The sequence below is a fragment of the Kogia breviceps genome, chromosome 16 (genome assembly GCF_026419965.1).
Source record: "Kogia breviceps isolate mKogBre1 chromosome 16, mKogBre1 haplotype 1, whole genome shotgun sequence".
Lineage (NCBI taxonomy): Eukaryota > Metazoa > Chordata > Mammalia > Artiodactyla > Physeteridae > Kogia > Kogia breviceps.
The window spans coordinates 16,990,200-17,010,963 of record NC_081325.1 but is presented as its reverse complement, the minus strand read 5'-3'; the positions used below and the strand labels follow the sequence as shown (position 1 = coordinate 17,010,963).

Here is a 20,764-nt window from a genome sequence, read left to right as displayed (position 1 = left end):
CACACACACACACACACACACACACCCCGGCACCTGGCCTTACTGAGCGCCTGCACCGCCAGCCACACACACACACACACACACACACACACACACACACACACCCCGGCACCTGGCCTTACTGAGCGCCTGCACCGCCAGCCACACACACACACACACACACACACACACACACACACACACACACACACACACACACACACCGGCACCTGGCCTTACTGGAATGCTGTCCACCTGATAACCCCAGCACAATCCCACGCCTTCCCATTCACTGTGACACATGGAGCTGTAGCTGGGTCACACATGAAAGCAGATTTGCCTGTAACACGGCTCCACGCACAAGTCAAGGCCTCTTAGGGGAGAGTCAGCCCCCAAAGGCTCCAGCCATGGAGAAGACGGGCACCTTTGCCTCTTCTCTCCACAGACAACCCCTGCCCTGGAGGGCCCATATTTTTGGTATTTCAACACTAAGGCTAGACTGAAGAACAGAATAAGTGTGAAAGCACAACTATAAAGAGAGGTAACCACTTCCACTAAAAAAAATTGGGGGGGGGGCACCACTGCATTAAGATTCAGCCTCTTTTGATAAAACATCAGTAAACTCCCACCTTTCTTCTAATTCTCCTGGGCCCCACCGGCGTTTTCACGTTTTCCTCAGCGCTCTCCTCGGCGATGAGCACAGCCTCCAAAAACGCTGAGGAACTGAAGAGAAATCAGAGGCGCTGGGAGAAAGGCCCGCTGCACAAGCCGGAGAGGCCTGTCCCGGCCGCAAGATGGAGGCGAGGACTGCAGAAGACACTGCGCTCCCCAGACCTCAGCTGACGGAGAAACAGGCGTCGAGAGGGGCCACGAGGACAGTGGCACTCACTTCCTGCCCCCCCGGCCGGAGGAAAATCGCCTCTGGTACCACAGGAGGTTAAAAGACGGCTGAGCACTCCTGCGGCAGGAAAAGGCGGGGTTTGTAGGCCAGACGCAGGCGCGAGAGCGACACGTGGCCTGCTGTGCTTCAGGCTGATTGGTCGATTGTTGGAGGGCGAGTGTCAAGCAGGCTCCGGAAGCGAAAGTGACACCAGGGACCTCTGCGGGGATAGGAATTTGAGGGATATGAATATTTTTTCTTTGTATTCATCAGAATAGGGGCCCGTTATCTGAGACTCACTTAGAATTTAGGATTAGGTCACACAGAAACTGTCTTAGTTTGCAACGAGTCCATTTCAAGAAGCAATTTATTAAGTGGTGAGGTCAGAACTGCTAAATCAAAAAGACTTAAAAGAGACAATTCATACCTGAAATATGTGTGGGTGTTAACTGGGTTCTGGTTTGCACAAATATGCTGCAAAAGACATTCAGAAAAACATTAGGTATATTTTAACATAAACGGAAAATTAGACTTTGTTGGGGAATTATCGTTAGTTTTGTTAGGTAACCAGGGAAGGGACTAAGGAGTCCGATTTTCAGAGACATGCTGAAGTAAGTATTCAGCCATCTAATGATGTTTGGAATTTCTTTTAGAATTTTAAACTTTTACTAAATCAAGGATACGGGGTTAAATGGCAGGCAAGGAACTATTATGGAATAAACAAACAAAAAATACTTAAGACCATATAAACTGAATGCAATAGATGGACCTTGCTTGGGTCAGGATTTCTCTCTGTGAGAAAGCGTCATCACAATCGGGGGAATTTGAACATTGACTTTTTATTATACAACATTTAAGAGATCATTTTATTAGGTTTCTTAGCTATGTATTTTTAAGTCCTTATATAGTAGGTAGATACATGGAAGAATTTATCGTTAAAAATGTTATCTGGGATTTGCTTTAAAGTATTCCAGGAAAAATGTTGGTGGGGGAATAAATGAAACAAGATTGCTAAATTGCTAAAGCTGAGAAATAGGTACATGGGTAGGCTTATTATACTATTCTCAAATATTTTTATATGTTCGAAATTTTCATAATGAAAGTTAGAAATGTATAATTTTCCATAGTGTAATTTAGATAGAAAACAAATGCTGAAGAGAGAACACTGTTTCAATACCGGAAGCTGTTCATGCAAATAATCAATTAACAATCTATAATAAGAAAAAAGATTCAGCCTCTTTTGCCCTTCTTTTGGTTTCCCGCTTTTTCCTTTAAATGGTAGCATATTATAAACACGGCTGTACCTCTTGCTTTTTAATATATCTTTATTGATGCATATTTTATGTGTCATATAATTCACCCATCTCACGTGTAAAATTCAATTTTTTTTTTTTTTTTTGGTAAATTACCAAGTTGTGCAACTATAACCGTAAGTCAGTTTTCAATTGTTTCCATCACTCCAATAATTGAACAACTTCAATTGTTTCCATCACCCTCAGGCCCATTTACAATTACCCCTCTCCACTCACCCCTCCCTCAGGCCCAGACAACCCCTTTTGCCTCCCGATTAGAAGCTATGATAAAACAATTCTTGGTATTGTCATCAGAGTCTAAACGGACTTGGCCAGTTTCTTTCCCATCAGAGGAACCAGGCATGTCACAGTGGCTGTCTTCATGGACTAGACCCAGGGTAGCTGTAATAGTAAAATTGAGGGCTGGGGGAAGAGAGAGGAGGCTGTGGCTAGGTACATTGAACTGTGCTTGAACCTATAGGCCCTTTTCCCCCAAAACCACACCACAGTGACTGCCCCCTAAACCAGCTCTGCCAAGAACAACATTTTTTTTTTTTTTTTTTTTTTTTTTTTTTTTGCGGTATGCGGGCCTCTCACTGTTGTGGCCTCTCCCGTTGCGGAGCACAGGCTCCGGACGCACAGGCTCAGCGGCCATGGCTCACGGGCTCAGTCGCTCCGCGGCACGTGGGATCTTCCCGGACCAGGGCACGAACCCGTGTCTCCTGCATCGGCAGGCGGATTCTCAACCACTGCGCCACCAGGGAAGCCCAAGAACAACATTTTTAAAAAACATGAAAACCAAATTCACAGGAAAAATGACTATATGCCTGAATCTTAATTTACTTTAAGTTTTTAAAGTAATTTAAAAAGAAATCCTGGATGATTATGACCAAATAGGTTTTTCAGAGCTAAAAAGCAAAAGTTGAGATAAAATGACTGAATCACTGTCCTCAGGTACACTGGAAAATGCCTGTCACTGGCCATTTGGAATTTTTTTTAAAGAAAGGAAAGAGTCAAAGCAAACACAGGAATCAAAACCCACAGAATTCAAATTAAGACTCCCATCCGGGCTGTTTCTCGAAGAGCAGTGATTGATCACAAAATGAAAAGAAAGGTGAGCAAGTCAAGTTGTAATGCAATTTGATTTACATAACAAACAGCTCTTGCTGCTTCTGCTTTCCTCTAGGCTCCGAGAGAGGAGGAACACAATAGGTCCTCAACTCAATTAATATTTTGCCTTAAGAATGAGTAAATGGGGACTTCACTGGTGGCCAAGTTGTTAGGACTTCGCCCTCCTGATAAGGGGACCAGGCTTCCATCTCTGGTCAGGGAACTAGACCCCACATACATGCTTCAACTATGAGTTTGCATGCCACAACTGAGGAGCCCGCCTGCTGCAACTAAGACCTGGCACAATCAAATTAATCAATTAATTAATTTTTTAAAATAGTTAAAAAAAAAAAGAATGAGTAAATGAATGAAGGCCTATTATGTTCTAAGCACTGTGCAAGAAATTGGGGCTCGGAAATGACAAAGGTCCCGATGTCAAGAAAACCAAGTACAGTGGAGAAGCAGACATATAAACAAAAAATTTTTATGAAGTGTGGTAACCACTAGAAGTAATTTCAAGGTATAGAGTTAGCTCAGAATGGGCAGTAATTAATATGGTTGGGTTAGGAGGTTACATATACTCACATTCTCCAGGAAAACAATGACAGGAGAGTGTTCTAGGCAGAAGAAATAGCATTTGCAAAGGGAATGAGTAGTTCAGTCTAAAGCATTAAATGCATCAAGATAGGTTTCCCCCTGGAACCATGGGACACAGAGCAAAGGTGAAGGAAGTCCTGGGTAAGGTCAGATGTGGGGAGCAAGAAACAGTTTGATAGTCAAGTTCAAGGAAGTCGATGGAAAGCAAGAACAGGGCAAAAAGTAAAGGGTCTTCAACAGAGGACAGACTAGATGGATGTGAGCAAGTGTGCAGAATAATGGAGCAAATTTTTTGTCCTAGTTTATGTGCAGGAGCTCAGAGCTGAGCATGTAGGAAAGTGGCAGGAGTCGAAGCCACAGCTTTGATGGAATAAGGTGGCAGATGGAATCATATGTGAATTTTGTGGTGGGGCAGTAGATGTACCAGACAGAAGTAAAGGAATGCTCTTCAAATACACTATTCAATATTCTGCGGAGAAGGGATAGTATATGGGTAAATGTGGACTTGGATGAATTTTTTTTTTAAGTTCCTTTACTCTTTCTTTTAAAATTAATTTATTTATATATTTTTGGCTGTGTTGGGTCTTCATTGCTGTGCGTGGGCTTTCTCTACTTGCAGCGAGCGGGGGGGGGCTACTCCTTGTGGCGGTGCGTGGGCTTCTCATTGCGGTGGCTTCTCTTGTTGCAGAGCACGGGCTCTAGGCACACGGGCTTCAGTAGTTGTGGCTCACGGTCTCAATAGTTGTGGCTCACGGGCTCTAGAGCGCAGGCTCAGTAGTTGTGGCGCACGGGCTTAGTTGCTCCGCGGCATGTGGGATCTACCCAGACCAGGGCTTGAACCCGTGTCCCCTGCATTGGCAGGCGGATTCTTAACCACTGCGCCACCAGGGAAGTCTGGACTTGGATGAATTTAAACGGCATCCCCTAAACAGGTAGAGAAACAAATAAAATGAAATAGTAGATATCAGGATTGTTAAGGTGGGCTTGGTCAGGATAAATTAGCATCTTGTCTGATGTATTGATACATACAGAGGTCTTTGTGGATAACGGTCCCCTACCCCCCGGAGAAGTCAACTGTGACTATAAGGGCAAACAGAGTAAGAAAGTACTCCCTCTTGGGACACCCTGGAAAATCTTTTATTGACTCAGTAGGGAGACAGCCTCTTCTACCCCTAAATTTATGTCACATTGCTTTGCACAGAGATCCTTTGGCTAACGGGATGTGGTCCATACACTCCTCTACAGGGTTCTTGAAAACCTTTTTTCTCAGTATTGGCCAAGGTTTAATGATATAGACAGTAGTTGAGACCCACCCAGATCAGAGCACCATGAGATATGTGAATCATACCTTCCCACTATCAAAAGGCATGCGATACACTGGTCATTAACCCATAACCTAAGAGAATATCTTTCTTGCAAGTGGAGAATCCAGTATGACTTTGATTAGGGTATAGAGATAAAGAGCTGGGTGTGGGAGGAGGAACCGTAGCAGTGGGGGACAGAAAAAAGGAAATAAAGTCTCGGGCAGTTTCAGGGATCAGATTCAAAGCGGTGGACAGAGAGCAAGAACCAGATTACAATAAAAGTGGAGACCAGGAAGAGTCCCCAGACTGGTAGGCAAAGGAAGGAGGCCGGTCTAGAGACCTGTGGTCAGGTCCCCACACAACTTGAGAGCTGTTGAAGATGCTGTTGATTGAAGGCTTTCACCACATATGTGAGGTTTGGCAAACAAACTTAAAAAAAAAAAAAAGTCATCCTAAGAGACCTCACTAAAAAGATCTGGAGAATGATATCAGAAACCTTTTAATTCGTTTTGGGAAAAAGAAGCATTGATACAAAGCAAATTATCTATTTCTATACAAACTTGTTCTAATTCCAGAGAAATAATTTCACTGTCAACAAAACTTGCTGTGGTCTTTATAAAGTTCCAAGTTCACAAACCCCTCAAACCCCTCTGGTATTATTTTATATATATATATATACACGCTACACACATACCTGGCCAAGGTGGGCAATAAATTTGAATCAAGGTCTAGGTTTCCAAAGTAGCAGAGCCAAGTAGACAGTCCCCCGGCAGAATTCTTTTTTTAAAAGGTTTCTTATTTATTTTTAAAGGATTTGGGGGTTTTATTGGGGGGGGGCAGGGAAGGGAATCTGAGCGTGCTCCATCTATCTACATGACACCATAATAACTTGTAGACAAGATAATCATGTGGTTCCTTTGACTGTGAGGTAACAAATCATGAATAGTTCTGTTTTTATGTGGACATGCTTGTGATACAGGAAGGACATTGAGGACCAGGGTGAAGGCAACTCTCATTCAGGAGAATGGAAGCAAGAAAATTCTGAATGTGATTTCACAATGAGGGTAAAGGTGGTGGTTTGGGAACATGGGGTAAGGGTATTTATTTGCCTAATTTCAGCATCGCTAGAGCACACGCTAACAATGGTAATCCACTTCTGAAATTCCACTGGTTCTGGAATTCCAGCAAAGGTCCCTCCAGCTCATCATGTTCTGCCCGACCTCATATAGTGCTGCTTGGGAAGGCACTGCCTTTTCTTTGCATCACACATTGTTTAACAAACTATTCATGAAAGAAAAAACAAATTATAAAATTCTATGAAAATTGTCTTGAGCTCTGACTTAATGTATCCAAATAATTTTTTTTCTGTATATAACATCCTCAAAAATGAAAACTCAGCTGAAGCTTCAACTGGTTGATCGTTTGGCATTTTGAGAAGTCATGATTCAAGCAGAAGAGGCAGCCTCTTGCTTTACCCCATTCACCCCTGAGCCTGTAACTGAGACAAGATGTCCTGCCCTCTGGAAAAGGGGTACCACCACACTTTGTCACATCTGCCATTTTAGAATATTCCCCAACAGCTGCAGCTGGGCCTGCCAAGGGGATGCTTCCGTGACACAAAAAGCCTTTCATTACAGTTTTCAATGCTATTTGAGATGTTTGGATTCTTCTGTTGTTACTGTTATTCTTGAAGGCTGCTTCTGGTTTGGAGCCCTATTTAAAACCTGGAGATCTCTTTTCCTTAGATCAAAGTTATCTTGTGCCCACCAACAGTGGTATATATGTACACTAAACATAGCTTTGGCACCAATGATCTTCCAGATGGGAGCAGAACACCTGAGCTATTCAATACAAACCCACATTATTATTATTATTATTATTTTTTCAGTACGCGGGCCTCTCACTGTTGTGGCCTCTCCTACTGCGGAGCACAGGCTCCGGACGCGCAGGCTCAGCGGCCATGGCTTACGGGCCCAGCCGATCCGCGGCACGTGGGATCCTCCCGGACCGGGGCCCGAACCCGCGTCCCCTGCATCGGCAGGCGGACTCAACTACTGCGCCACCAGGGAAGCCCCAAACCCACGTTTTTAATGTGACAAGCATGTCTCATATTTTCATGTCATAGCCTTCTGACTTCAAGTCTTCATCCTACTTTAAATGTGTAGATTTTCTTTAATCCTATTTCTTAATGAAAAAAGAAACTATTAGGGAGATTAAAAGTTTAGCATTTTTAAGTGTATGCGCAGGGGAGATTGATTTATTCACTTATCACCCTTGGTAATCCAAATGAAAAAGGATATCAGGCTAACTTAGAAATTCACAGGGTCTTCCCTCTCAGGCTTCTGTGCAATTAATTAGAACAACAGGGAAGCCTTTCATGAAAGTTATATCTTCAGGCTCACCCTCATGTTCTTTTATCTGAACATAACATGTTGGTTTCTAATTTCTTTTCTCCACTCCTCACCAAATCCTGTAGGTTAACAGCCAATCAAAAAGCAAAGAGATTTTCTAATAGCAAGATTATGATGTATTTAATATGATAAACTATTTTCCTAATTTCAAAGTATAGCTTTCATGCAGGAAAAAAAAAAATGTCATTATATAAGTTGCCCTCTTCAAACTGCAGTTAATATGATAATTTCTTTGATTTTTGTCTTTCAGTATATATTATTGAGCTCCTGTTGGCGTCACAGCAGTATGATCCATGTTATGCTTCTTTTGAGCCCGATTTAAATCAGGGGTCTATCAATAGGGGTCTTGTTGACCAGTGGGGGAGGTCAAGTGGACGTACGTGAAAGCATCTTTACCAAGCTAGTGTTGGGTTTCGTTTTTTTAAAATTAATTTATTTATTTTTGGCTGCGTTGGGTCTTCGTTTCTGTGCGTGGGCTTTCTCCAGTTGCGACGAGCGGGGCCACTCTTCATCGCGGTGCGCGGGCCTCTCACTGTCGCGGCCTCTCCCGTTGCGGAGCACAGGCTCCAGATGCGCAGGCTCAGTAGTTGTGGCTCACGGGCCCGGCCGCTCCGCGGCATGTGGGATCTTCCCGGACCGGGGCACGAACCCGTGTCCCCTGCACTGGCAGGCGGACTCAACCACTGCACCACCCGGGAAGCCCTAGGGTTTCATGGTGAGTTCTGGGGTGTGCTCTTCTTCAGTATATTCCCCAGATTCTGGGAGTGGTGGTGACCCCCAGCCTTCAGCGAAGTACTTCTCCAAGAATTGCCCTCAACCAAAGACTGCCATCCCCCCAAGGTCATGCTCGCTCTCTGAACACAGCATTGATCCAATGACTGGTTGATTAGAGAGCAAGTATTAGAGGCTCCAGGCCCTGGCCTTGAGGCAGGAGAACTCAGAAGGACCATCCCAGCTCCAGACAACCTGGGGAACCACTTACCTTTGCATTTTAAGTCACTCCTCTCTCTGCCCTACTCTGTGCTAGTCCCCAGGGCACGGCCCAGTATATGCCTAATATATTCCCAATATATTTCTTGCATGCAGATCTGTCTCAGAGCCTGTTTTTTTTTTTTTGCAGGGGGACCCAGCCACAGCAGCATCAAATGTTGATATAATGAAATCAGGATGCCCAGGTTTTGGTCCCGCTCCTGCCACCACAGGGAGTCCCCTCTCTCGACTTCCTTTAAAAGGGTTGCTTTTAAAGGAAATCTCGACTAGATTTCCAAAGTAACATCTCTCTAAAAGTCTAAGATAACTGTCACAGTAAGCACTCAATCTTGATTGCTCTTCTAAAAATTATAACTAATATCAACTGAAAAGAAAGAGGAATCAAAAATCAGTGACTTTGGGCTTCCCTGGTGGCGCAGTGGTTGAGAGTCCGCCTGTCGATGCAGGGGACGCGGGTTCGTGCCCCGGTCCGGGAAGATCCCACGTGCCGCGGAGCGGCTGGGCCCGTGAGCCATGGCCGCTGAGCCTGCGTGTCCGGAGCCTGTGCTCCGCAACCGGAGAGGCCACAACAGTGAGAGGCCCGCGTACCTCAAAAAAAAAAAACAAAAAAACAAAAAAAAAATCAAGGACCAGCAATCAGTTTCAATTACTAATTTGTTTGACAACACAAAATAGATTTTCCCCCATGTATCTATTCCACAACAGAAGATACTCTTGTAAATCATCCCTGTTCTGAGTTTAATTCAGCAGCTTTCATTCCATTCTTCTCCCTGCCCAGGTTTCCAGGAGCACAGGTAAATCCACTCAATCATCTCCTCGCCATCTGGAACCAGATCAATGATCGCAAGGAGGGTTTGTAGAATCCATCCGGAGTCAGATATTTCAGAATCAAGCAACAATGTGTTAATAGTCTTCAGTGGAAAAGTTTTAAAAGGAAACGAGACTCCTTAAAAACAACTTAATAAATATAATAGGGAAAGAATTATAACCAACTTATTAAATGAAATATATCCAACTAGTTAAAATATATGACTCCACTACTTAAAGTCCCAAGTCCTTTGTTTTTCATTTTATCCTCTTAGATTACTTCTTTGACGTAGGTATCATTAAAGCCATTGCAGTACTTGCAGTAACTCTATCCTTCTTGGTTGGTGCCTTAAGAGAATGTAAACACCCACCGAGAGAGGCAGGGTGTCAGTTCCTGCCGCTAGCACCAAGGCGTTCTTGACCTTAGGGTAAAGTTTTTTTACAAATTCACTTTGTTTCTTTATTTTCCCCTCCCCTTCCTTTCCTGTTTTATCCGTCCTGCTTTTTTGGTCCCTCCCTCTGGCATACCCGTTGTCCTGCATCTTTTCCTATTAGGGTGTACTCTGTGCCCGCATTTGACTGCTGTTACTGGGGTTGCTTCCATTCTCTTCCTGCCTCTTGGCTCCACAGCTTGCCTGAGTGCTGCTGAACTCACTTCCAAGTGCCCATCTCAGCATGAGGCAGCCTTCTCCTGGCGGTGTGGGGAGAGGTGAGCATAGTGAGCTATCATGAGATGAGGTGCAGGGAGGCGTGGTGAGGTGTGGTCAGGTATGGTGAGATGTGGGGAGACATGGGGAGGTGTGGTCAGGTATGGTGAGACGTGGAGAGACATGGGGAGGTGTGGTCAGGTATGATGAGATGTGGGGAGACATGGGGAGGTGTGGTTCTATTTCTTCTAAAGTGACTCCATGCACAGTGGGAGAAACTATAACCTGCCCTGGAACACCTATCATTGGCCAAAAAGGCCTAGCTTTTTGGCAATACCGTCTGGTTACCCAGTTGACCCTGGAAAACAATCACATTCTCTGTGCATGTAATTTTTCTCATCCACATAGGAAAGTGGCCTGGATCACCTACCACCTGACGTCATCAACTGTGGCAACCTACCATCCTAGTAGCACTTTGCTTTTAACCTACTACCACGTGGGAGGTGTGTGCAGACTTTTATCAAAAGCTTTGGAGAAGTTTCTCTACCTCATTCTCCATTGAATAAAACTGCTACATGTAAGGAAAGAAACACTTAAAAACTTGCATCTATCTTTGCATATTTCCCCACGCTTATATTCTACCCCAAGCCTATTCATTCACAGTTTGCTGCCTGCTTTATTTATTTTCTACCACCCTTACTCCCAATCCCGTACATCCATAGGGTTGTATGTAAAGAGGAAAACATTAGTTTTCAAAATGATAGGCGATCCAGTTAAGTTTTTTAAATACTTTACCTTTTAGAGCAATTTTAGGTTCACAGCAAAATTCAGAGGAAGGTACAGTGATTTCCCACATACCCCCTACCCAACACATGCAGAGCCTCCCCCATTATCAACATCCTCCACCAGAGTGGAACATTTGTTACAACTGATGAGCTCACACTGACACATCATAATCACCCAGTCTGTAGTTTACCTTAAGGCTCATTCTTGATGTTGTACATTCTGTGAGTTTGGACAAATGTCTAATGACATGTATCCATTATCATAGTGTCATACAGACTATTTTCACTGGCCTAAAAGTCCTTTGTGCTCCACCTATTCATCTTTTCCTCTCTCCCGTGTACCACCCCCACCCCCCACCAGCCCTTGACAACTGCTGATCCTTCCACCGTCTCCATAGTTTTGCCTTTTCCAGAATGTTATATAGTTGGGATCATATAGTATGTTGTCTTCTCAGTAATATGCACTTAAGATCCCTCCATATTTTTTCATGACTTGATAGTTCATTTCTTTTTAGCACTGAATAAGATTCCCTTGTCTGGATGGACCACAGTTTATTTATCCATTCACCTACTGAAGGACATCTTGGTTGCTTCCAAGTTTTGGCAATTATAAGTAAAGCTGCTATAAACATCCCCATTCAGGTTTTTGTGTGGACATAAGTTTTCATCTCCTTTGGGTAAATACCAAGGAGCCAAATACTGGATCGTATGGTAAGAATATGTTTATTTTTATAAGAAACTGCCGAACTGTCTTCCAAAAGTGGCTGTACCATTTGGCATTCCAACCAGCAACGTATAAGAGTTCCTGTTGCTCCACATCTTTGCCAGCACTTGGTGTTGTCAGTGTTTTGGATTGTGGCCATTCTAATAGGTGTGTAGTGGCATCCCATTCTTTTAATTCACATTACATTTAATTTTTAAATTATGTCTCCCTCTAGCTTCTCTATAGATATATTTTAATTTGCAAAACAAAAATAATACTTTAGGGCTTCCCTGGTGGCGCAGTGGTTGAGAGTCCGCCTGACAACGCAGGGGATACGGGTTTGTGCCCGGGTCCGGGAGGATCCCACATGCCGCAGAGCGGCTGGGCCCGTGAGCCATGGCTGCTGAGCCTGCGCGTCCGGAGCCTGTGCTCTGCAACGGGAGAGGCCACAACAGTAAGAGGCCCGCATACCGCAAAACAAAACAAAACAAAACAAAACAACCTTTAAAAGAAACTTTAACATGATTGAATAAAAGTGATGTTTGACTGTTGAAAGCCTAACTCAACAGTAATACAGTAGATATTCATTAAGTGTTTAACCATGCAACATTCATCAAGAACTTTGGCATCTGGATCTTAGGCTCTGTCTTCATTCCAAGGTCTGTCACGGACCTAGGCAGTTTCCCTGTCAATATAGTTGACCTACTCAGCACCCTAGGCTCCCAGTTCAGCTAAGATTATCAAGCTAGTCAATTTTATGCTCAAATCTAGCTCTGCTCCTATTGGTTATATGACCTTAGACAACTGTCTGCCTTACCTAGAGGCTTTAAAGACTATAACTCCTCTGCCTGTATCAATCTGGTTGGAATTCCAGTCTGATCTTACGTGCCCCTGTAACTAGGCAATCAGTATTATCCATTGCAAATCAGCGCAACTATAAGTTTGTGACCCCCAACCACAGAAAAATCCTCTGTACTGCTGTGCAGTCATCCTATGTGACCTTAAACAGCCAACCACCTCAAACCTACATTTCTAAACAGTGTTTCTAAATCTTTACCACTCTCCTCATGACCCCTCCCCGGAAATCATCATCATATGGGAACTCCCTCAACCCCTTGCCCTTCTTCCGCCCTTCTCTTCATTTACACCTGTCCTTCCCTCCTTCCATCTCATCTGAGAGAGTATTTAACCACTTACTCAAAGCTGCTCAGGATACCAACTTTTCTTATCTCCTTTAATGTTTTAGCCTTTCATGTATCCATTTTATGCTGTATCCTCCATCTCTCCCTCCCTACTGCTTTCTTCCCTTAGCCTATGAAAAAGCTCAAGCTTTTCATCTTTAAGGAGAAAAAAAGGGCTTCTATCTTCTACACAAACTCTCTTTCCATTCACAGACAACCTTCTGCAAAGATCAGTCTATGGAACCATCACTGCCTCTTTACTACCCTCTGGTTCACTACTTTACCCACTTCAGTCTGGCTTCCAACCCCACTTGAATTGGGAAGCTACCCCCACAGACGGCAGATGTGACATCTGTATCACCCAATCCAATATAAAATTCTTAGTCTTTGATATACACGCTGTCTCTGTGTCATTGACCATTGACCACATTTCTTTCTGAAGTCCCCTCGTCTTCTTTGGTAACTGGGACATCACTTTCTCCTGGTTTCCTGCTTACCCCTGAGAATTTCTTCTTGGTCTACAGCTCCTAACCCTTTAAATGCTTATATTCTCTAGGGCTCAATCCTCACCCTTCCTCTTCATTTCATTCACACTCTCCCTTGGTGATCCTGACTAACTCATACTTCCAATTCCACCTACAATCTGATAGTTCCCTAAATTATCTGCCTAGATATCCCAGGCATCCCAGAGCTCTTCTGGGCCCTAGGACAGTAACTCCCTAATGGACATTTCTACTTGTGGGTCACACGGACACATCGAATTCAACATGTCCCAATTCAAAGTCCTCATCTCCCCCCCCCCCGCCTCCACTCCCCAATACCTGCTCCTCCTGGGCTCTTATTTTGTCTGATGATCCACCCAAGCACACAAGCCAGACGTCTGAGTCTGATCCTCAGCTCCTTCATTCAAATCCTCTCTTTTTGTCTTCTATTCTCAGTTAGTAAAATCCTATCAAGACTTTAAAAAATCTCTTGAATTTCTCTCTTTCTCTCCAGTTCCTCAATTACTGCTCCATCATCTCCAACCTGGACTGTTCCCCTGACTCCAGCTTTGTCCCTTTCCAATCTGTCCTTCATAAGGCAGCCAGCAGTTGTCTTTCCTTGTTAGGATAACTTTCTAAATAACGTAATGCTCAGCTTAGAGTCCTTAAGTGGGAGGAATATGGCCATTGGGTAGTAAAGTTACCTACATTTATTTTACTTAATCTGTTTTTAACTGATAACTTTTATATTAAATTTATAATTTTAAAATATCAGGACAAGTTTGGTAGAGGACTATGAGGGACTTCCATTCTAGAACCTCTTTCTCAGAATCAGGCAAGTTAATATGGCATTCAAGAGGTTTGGTTTTTTTAAAAAACATTGATTTTTATTTATTTATTTATCTATCTTTATTTTTGACTGCGTCAGGTCTTCGTTGCAGCATGCGGGGCAGGCGGGATGGTTTTAGCTGCAGCGCGTGGGCTCCTCTCTAGTTGTGGAGAGCGGGTTTTCTTCTCTAGCTGTGGCACGTGGGCTCTGTAGTGTGTGGGCTCTGTAGTTTGCAGCACTCAGGCTCAGTAGTTGTGGCGCATGGGCTTAGTTGCCCTGTGGCATGTGGGATCTTAGTTCCCCGACCAGGGATTGAACCCACGTCCCCTGCATTGGAAGGTGGATTCTTTACCACTGGACCACCAGGGAAGTCCCAAGAGTTTTATATTTAATACTTCTCAGTTGCCAGTTTGGTGAAATACACACTATATATCCATGAAATTTAATGCTCAAATCAAATAATTAAAAATGTGTTTATTTCAGGGCTTCCCTGGTGGCGCAGTGGTTGAGAGTCCGCCTGACAACGCAGGGGATGCGGGTTCGTGTCCCGGTCCGGGAGGATCCCACATGCCCCGGAGTGGCTGGGCCCGTGAGCCATGGCCGCTGAGCCTGCGCGTCCGGAGCCTGTGCTCCGCAACGGGAGGGGCCACGGCAGTGAGAGACCCGCGTACCACAAAAAAAAGTGTTTATTTCATTTATACAAAATTTTAAAGTTCTCACTATATATTAAAAAATCCGTTTGTCAGTAATTTTCTTAAGATGGCATCCAACTCCCTCTCAGTGAGGGCAGCTGGTTTATAATTGGGAAATACTGAGTGAATGGGGGCAGCTGCAGACTTTGTATTTATTTGTTTATGATTCCTTTTGCCTAAATGGGAATTCCTTCTTGTTTTTCCTACCAATCCTTGGGTCTGGGAGAGGAGGAAAATGGCAGCAGAAGGGCCCAAATCTGTGCTTACACTAAATAGATATTATTTTCTTTCTTGTTTTTTTAAATTGGGATATAATTGACATACATTATAATCGTTTCAGGTGTAGAATCTCATGATTCAATATTTATATATATTGCAAAACAATCACCACAATAAGTTTAGTTATCCATCACCACACGTAGTTACAAATTCTTGCCCTTTTTTGGGGGCCACGCCCCTCGGCATGTGGGATCTTAGTTCCCTGACCAGGGATCAAACCCACACCCTCTGCATTGGAAGCACCAGGGAAGGCCCAAATTCTTTTTCTTGTGATGAGAACTTTTAAGATCTACTCTCTTAGCAACTTTTGAATATACAGTAGAGCACTATTAACTATAGTCACCATGCCTATATTTTAATCACTATAATTCTAAATGCATTTTGATATCTGATATGACCGTTATCCCCTCTTTACTTTTTTTTTAAAGACCATATTACCTTTCATTTTAAACCTATTCTTGCTTTTCAAACTGTCCACTCTTCTTACATGTTTATGCCAAATAATTAAGTCTTCGGTCAATAAAGAGCAAAGGAATGGAAGGAGAATGGACATTTAGAACTTCTTTTTATTTCGTTTTCCAAAAAGAAGACTGAAAAGGCATTTAAAAATTCTTGAAATGCTAACTGTAGAGTTTAAGACTCACTCTGGAAGCCATGATCTTCCAGCTTTGAATTCCAGCTCCACCACCCACAAGCTGGGTAAGCTTGGACAAGTTTCTTAACTCCTCTGCGTCCTCAACGGTAACATTGGGATAATATTATTATACCTATTTAAAGTCTCTTTGTGAATATTGCATGAGTGAATACATAAAGCTCTTGGACAGTACTTGGCAGGTAGGAAATGCTTAGTAAATGTTAACTCATAGTAATGCCTGTCTAGAACATATGCACCACGAGAACAGGAACTATTTTGGCCACAATCCTATTGCCAGCAATAAAGACTTTGCAGTTCAGTTCATTTAAGTTCAACAAATATTCATGAATACTTATGATATGCCGCACAGACACCAGAGATGCAGTGATGAGTAAGAATTCGGCCTCGCCCTAGAGAGGAGAAGACAGATAGGAAGGTAGAATTTTCTCTCCACTCTTTCTTTGCTATGTTGTTCCCTCTTCCTGGAGCATTCCTCCGCCACTTCTTCACCTGCTTAATTCCCACCATTATTCATATCCTTAAAACTCTCAGCTCAGACATTAATTACATCCCCCACAGAAAACTTTCCTGACATTCCAGGATGGGCGAGGAAACCTCCCCAGCCCCTGTGCAAACTTTTGTGTTCTTAGCAGATGGTGATTTGTCTGTCTCCTCTGCTGACTAGTCTAAGTAAACAGAGGTCAAGAAGGTGGATTGCAGCTCTGTGGCCTCAGCACCCAGCCCAGGATCTTCTATGTAATATACGTGCAATGTGTGGTGAGAAACTAATGAGGGTGAAGAAACCTGGTAATCTTTCCACGATAAGAGGACTCTTTTTGAACAGTCGTGCCATAGCTTTAAGAAGCAAAGATATGTACTAGAGTACAAATTATGACTTCAAAATGGCATAATAGCTAAACAGAAACAGACTCACAGACATAGAAAACAAACTTGTGTTTACCAAAGGGAAGGAGAGGGAGAGAGAGACAAATTTGGAGTATGGGATTAACAGATAAAAACTACTGGGTATAAAATAGATAAGCAACAAGGATATATTGTACAGCACAGGGAATTATGGACATTATCTTGTAATAATTTATAATGGGGTATAATCTGCAAAAATACAGAATCACTATGCCGTACACCTGAAACTAATATAACATTGTAGATGAACTCTACTTCAATAAAAATGTTAATAAAAATGAAAATGACATAATAAGGCAAACTTTATAAAAGCTCCTTTTGACCCTTCCTAGGTACTAAATTGTTCTGAAAGTTACATGAAATGAAATAACTAAGTTAAATGGTGAGAAATGAAAATAGAAAATCACTGTTATCTCAGTGGTGACCATGCAGCCAGAAACACTAATTGGAAAAGCCAGACAGGTGACCACAAGCCTGGGGTCATTTTTACACAGCAGCATCTATTTTACTCCTTTAAAAAACAGTGCACTCGGGCTTCCCTGGTGGCGCAGTGGTTGAGAGTCCGCCTGCCCATGCAGGGGACACGGGTTCGTGACCCGGTCCAGGAAGATCCCACGTGCCGCGGAGCGGCTGGGCCCGTCAGCCGTGGCCGCTGAGCCTGTGCGTCCGGAGCCTGCGCTCCGCAACGGGAGAGGCCACAACACTGAGAGGCCTGCGTACCGCAAACAAAACAAAACAGTGGGAGAGGGACCTCCCTGGAGGTCCAGTGGTTAAGACTCTGCGCTTCCACTGGAGGGGGCACGGGTGCCAACCCTGGTTGAGGAACTAAGATCTCACATGCTGTGTGGCCCTGCCAAAAAATAAATAAGTAAATAAATAAAATAATGAAAACAACAACAACAAATTGTGGGAGAGGTGAATTCCCCCACGTCAGAAGTATTTTATAGAGTACCTTTTAAAATTATCATTTAAGGTAAGCAAGTCGTCTGGGCTCATACTGAAGGATTAACTGCTGTGATAATCCTGGCGGTGGTGAGGTTTCCGGAGACTCAAGTGTCCCTGATTTCTTCACACCATGTCCCCATGTCGACCTTCCCTTCCTCTGGTATTCAGGGAAGGAAGGATGGGCTAAAAATGGTTCCCACAGAGGGAAAAGTCTCTAAACCCCTTTTCTGTGCTTCTTCACCTCTTGGTGATCTTCCGTGTTTTCCTCCAAGGGAGGCGCTGCCCCCTCCCCGCCATCACACATTCAGCCTCATCTCCAAAGAGCCAGGATGCCTTTGCTTTCTCTCCACCCAGTTGGAAAAGCCTGTTGGATCTGGAATCAGTGAGGACGTTATCATCAGTGTAAATAAGGCCCAGAGAGTTTATCGTGTGGTCCTGAGTAGGGTTGTATTTTAATAGATGAAGTCTTGATCCAAGAAAATGAATTCCTGGTTTTCAAAGTTTCAGGCATCAACAAGCAAGCGGTGGGAGGGGTTTTGGGGTCTCGCCCATGGCAGCTGTCTACTCCACCTACTTAGATGTCTGATGTGTCTTCAGTCTTGGTTTCTATTTTTAAAAAAATGTCTCTTCCTTCTTCCATACAAATTTGCCTAGGGTTCTGGCCCATAAAAACATTACAATCGCATGTAACGGTTTGAGAAAAACCACAATGATGAAAACCTCAGGGTAATCTTACATCCAAATACTTCATATTATCTGAAATTATCAAAAGTTAATACGGTTACCACCTCCCCCTCCCCAAATCAGAGCAGAGGGAAAAGGGTTTTGAATCAAACATCCTTTCCTCAGTTAAAATTATTCTGGAAAAAAACCCAGCATTTGATCAAGTTTAGACAAGACTTTTTTGGTTGTTGTTGAAGATTGCTGCAATGGTTTCATATTAGGTTTTCTTGCCCCTTTCCAATTTGTTTACAACCACCCCTCCCTCCCCAGGGGTTTTGGAATGAATCATCAACTTTTCTTTTTCAAGTACACTATTACATTAGGCTACAGCCTGGAATCAAACATTTGTTCTTACAAGCATTTCTTTCATGTCATCAGCTGTAATGGAAACCAGAAATTCAGTAGGCAGGCCTTATCTCCAGCAAAGCAGAAGCAGGGACATCCAGGCCCACACTTCTGCTGTCATGCACCGTTTGGACAAATCTAAAAATCATATTTAAGGGTTAGAGAATTGATACTAAAATTAGAAAAGGCCAACTTAAATTTATGTGAAAATTCATAATTTCTTTTAATTCAGAAGTGATATGTGTCATTCATATTGAGTAAGAAGTTAAAAATAGCTTCTTCCTCTGAATTTCAGTCTTACATAAGATGCTTTTAAAGGACATCCACACTTTAAAATAAACAGTGTTTTTCAAATTCCAGCTTCAAGAGCTTAAAGATACCTTCAGTCCATTTTTAATTTCAGGAAACAGCAATTGTTGAATATAAAAATACTTAATTATAATAATGGCTATCTTTTAGTGATATATTATTATGAAAACCAGACCTTCACCAAAAGATATAAATGAGATGACATATGAGATGACCATTTATCCATTCAGCTAATAGTGCTATCACTAAGTTAAGGATTAATGATGTAGCAATAAACAAAACATACAAAAATCCCTGTCCTGTGGAATTTATATCAAAGGGAAGGCGAGTGAGATTGATTATAAACAAAAGACATCAATAAATATATAGAGGAACACTATAAAGAGAACAGAGCAGGGAAGGCGATTAGAGAGTGGTAGAGATGGGGAAGAAGTTACAGTTTTAAGTAGGAGGGTCGGGAAAGGTGGTGTTTTTGTAAGGTCGTAAAGGAAACCTGACTTTGAAGCAGAGGACTCCATGCAGAAGGAACTACCAGTGCAAAGGCCCTGAGGCAGGAGTACCTGGCATAGTTAAGGGACAGCAAAGAGTCCCATGTGCCCTGTGCAGAGTGAGTAGGCCAGAGGGTGTGAAGGGATTAAGTCATAAGTTAACCTCTTGAGTAGGGTTAACCCTACTCAACCCTACTTAAGTTAAGGAGGGTTGGGGTGAGCAGATTATATAAGGCCTTGGAGGGCATTGTGAAGATGTTTCCTTTTACTGTGAATGAGGTGGGAGCCTTTGGAAGATTTTGAACAGAAAGTGACATGGTCTGACTTAAGTCCTTAAAAGATTACTTTGGCTGCTGTGTTGCAAATCGATTTAAGAAAGGGAAGGCTAAAAAGAAGAAGACTAGATGGGTACATACTGGACACTCCAGAAATACTTGTTTACTACACACTGCATTGTTACATTAAGTTCCCTCTTTTTTACTTATTTCACCTTTTAAAACTTTACTTCAATCACCTATAAGGGAAAAGCATCTGAAAAAAAAAATAGATACATATGTATGTATAACTGAAACACTTTGCCATATACCTGAAACTAACACAACATCATAAATCAGTTGTACTTCAATTAAAATAAATAAATAAATAAAAGAAAGGCAAAACATTTTTACCTTATTTATTTCCTTATTCTCCGTGTCATTTAGGGTTGTAATTCAAATTTGAAAGCAATACAATTGCATTTCTTTGAAACACTGAATTCATCTCAGACTTTTCACCATCGAGTCAAGCTGGTCTCTCATTTAACTTCCTCTTTCCCTTTCCTTAATTTGGGCAAAGAGTTAAAAATAGTGTGTTCTCTATGAGCAGAAACAACTACAAATCAACAGAAGTAGACAGGGGTAGCCTTAATACTAATGGCTAACATTTTTGGAGTGTTCTACATGTACTAGGCACAGTGCTAAATGTTCAACATGAATTAGTTCATTTAATCTTTACAATGGCTTGCTGAAGCAGGTACTGTTATCGTTCCCATTTTCACAGGAAGAGAGAAGTTAAATAACCACTTGAGGTTATACGGCTGGCAAAGGGCCAGGCCCGGATTGAAACTAAGGCCATGGGACTCAGAACCTGTGCAGGTGACAGCCACAGTTAGATTACTATTACCTCCCAGCCGCCCACAGAAATGCCCACGCTAAGAGATGGAGAGACAGGGAAGACCTCGGGAAACTTGGACTGGAGAGTGATGCCGTGAAGTAACAATGGTCCACTTGGTCTTCTTGTGGTCTATAGGGTTAATGAACAGAGGGCATTTCTGTTTATCAATCAGTCTTCTGTGAGTTTGGTTTGCTTGAATCGGCACCTCCCCCTCCCCTTCTGCCTCCCAGCCCCCACTGCTGCCCTCCCCATCTCCCTCCACTGCCTCAAGCTTTA

General features: G+C 42.9%; 1 long non-coding RNA gene across 1 annotated transcript in view; it reads right to left on the bottom strand.

Annotated features, from left to right (window-relative positions):
* Nucleotides 1–840: 840 nt before the first annotated feature.
* Nucleotides 841–20,764, bottom strand: part of LOC136792799 (uncharacterized) — a 54,114-nt gene continuing 34,190 nt past the window's right edge. Inside the window, exons 2-3 of the long non-coding RNA XR_010837234.1 lie at nucleotides 1,287–1,333; nucleotides 841–1,079 (exon numbers count right to left, since the gene is read on the bottom strand). This is a non-coding gene — a long non-coding RNA (uncharacterized lncRNA). The remainder of the gene's footprint in view (nucleotides 1,080–1,286; nucleotides 1,334–20,764) is intronic.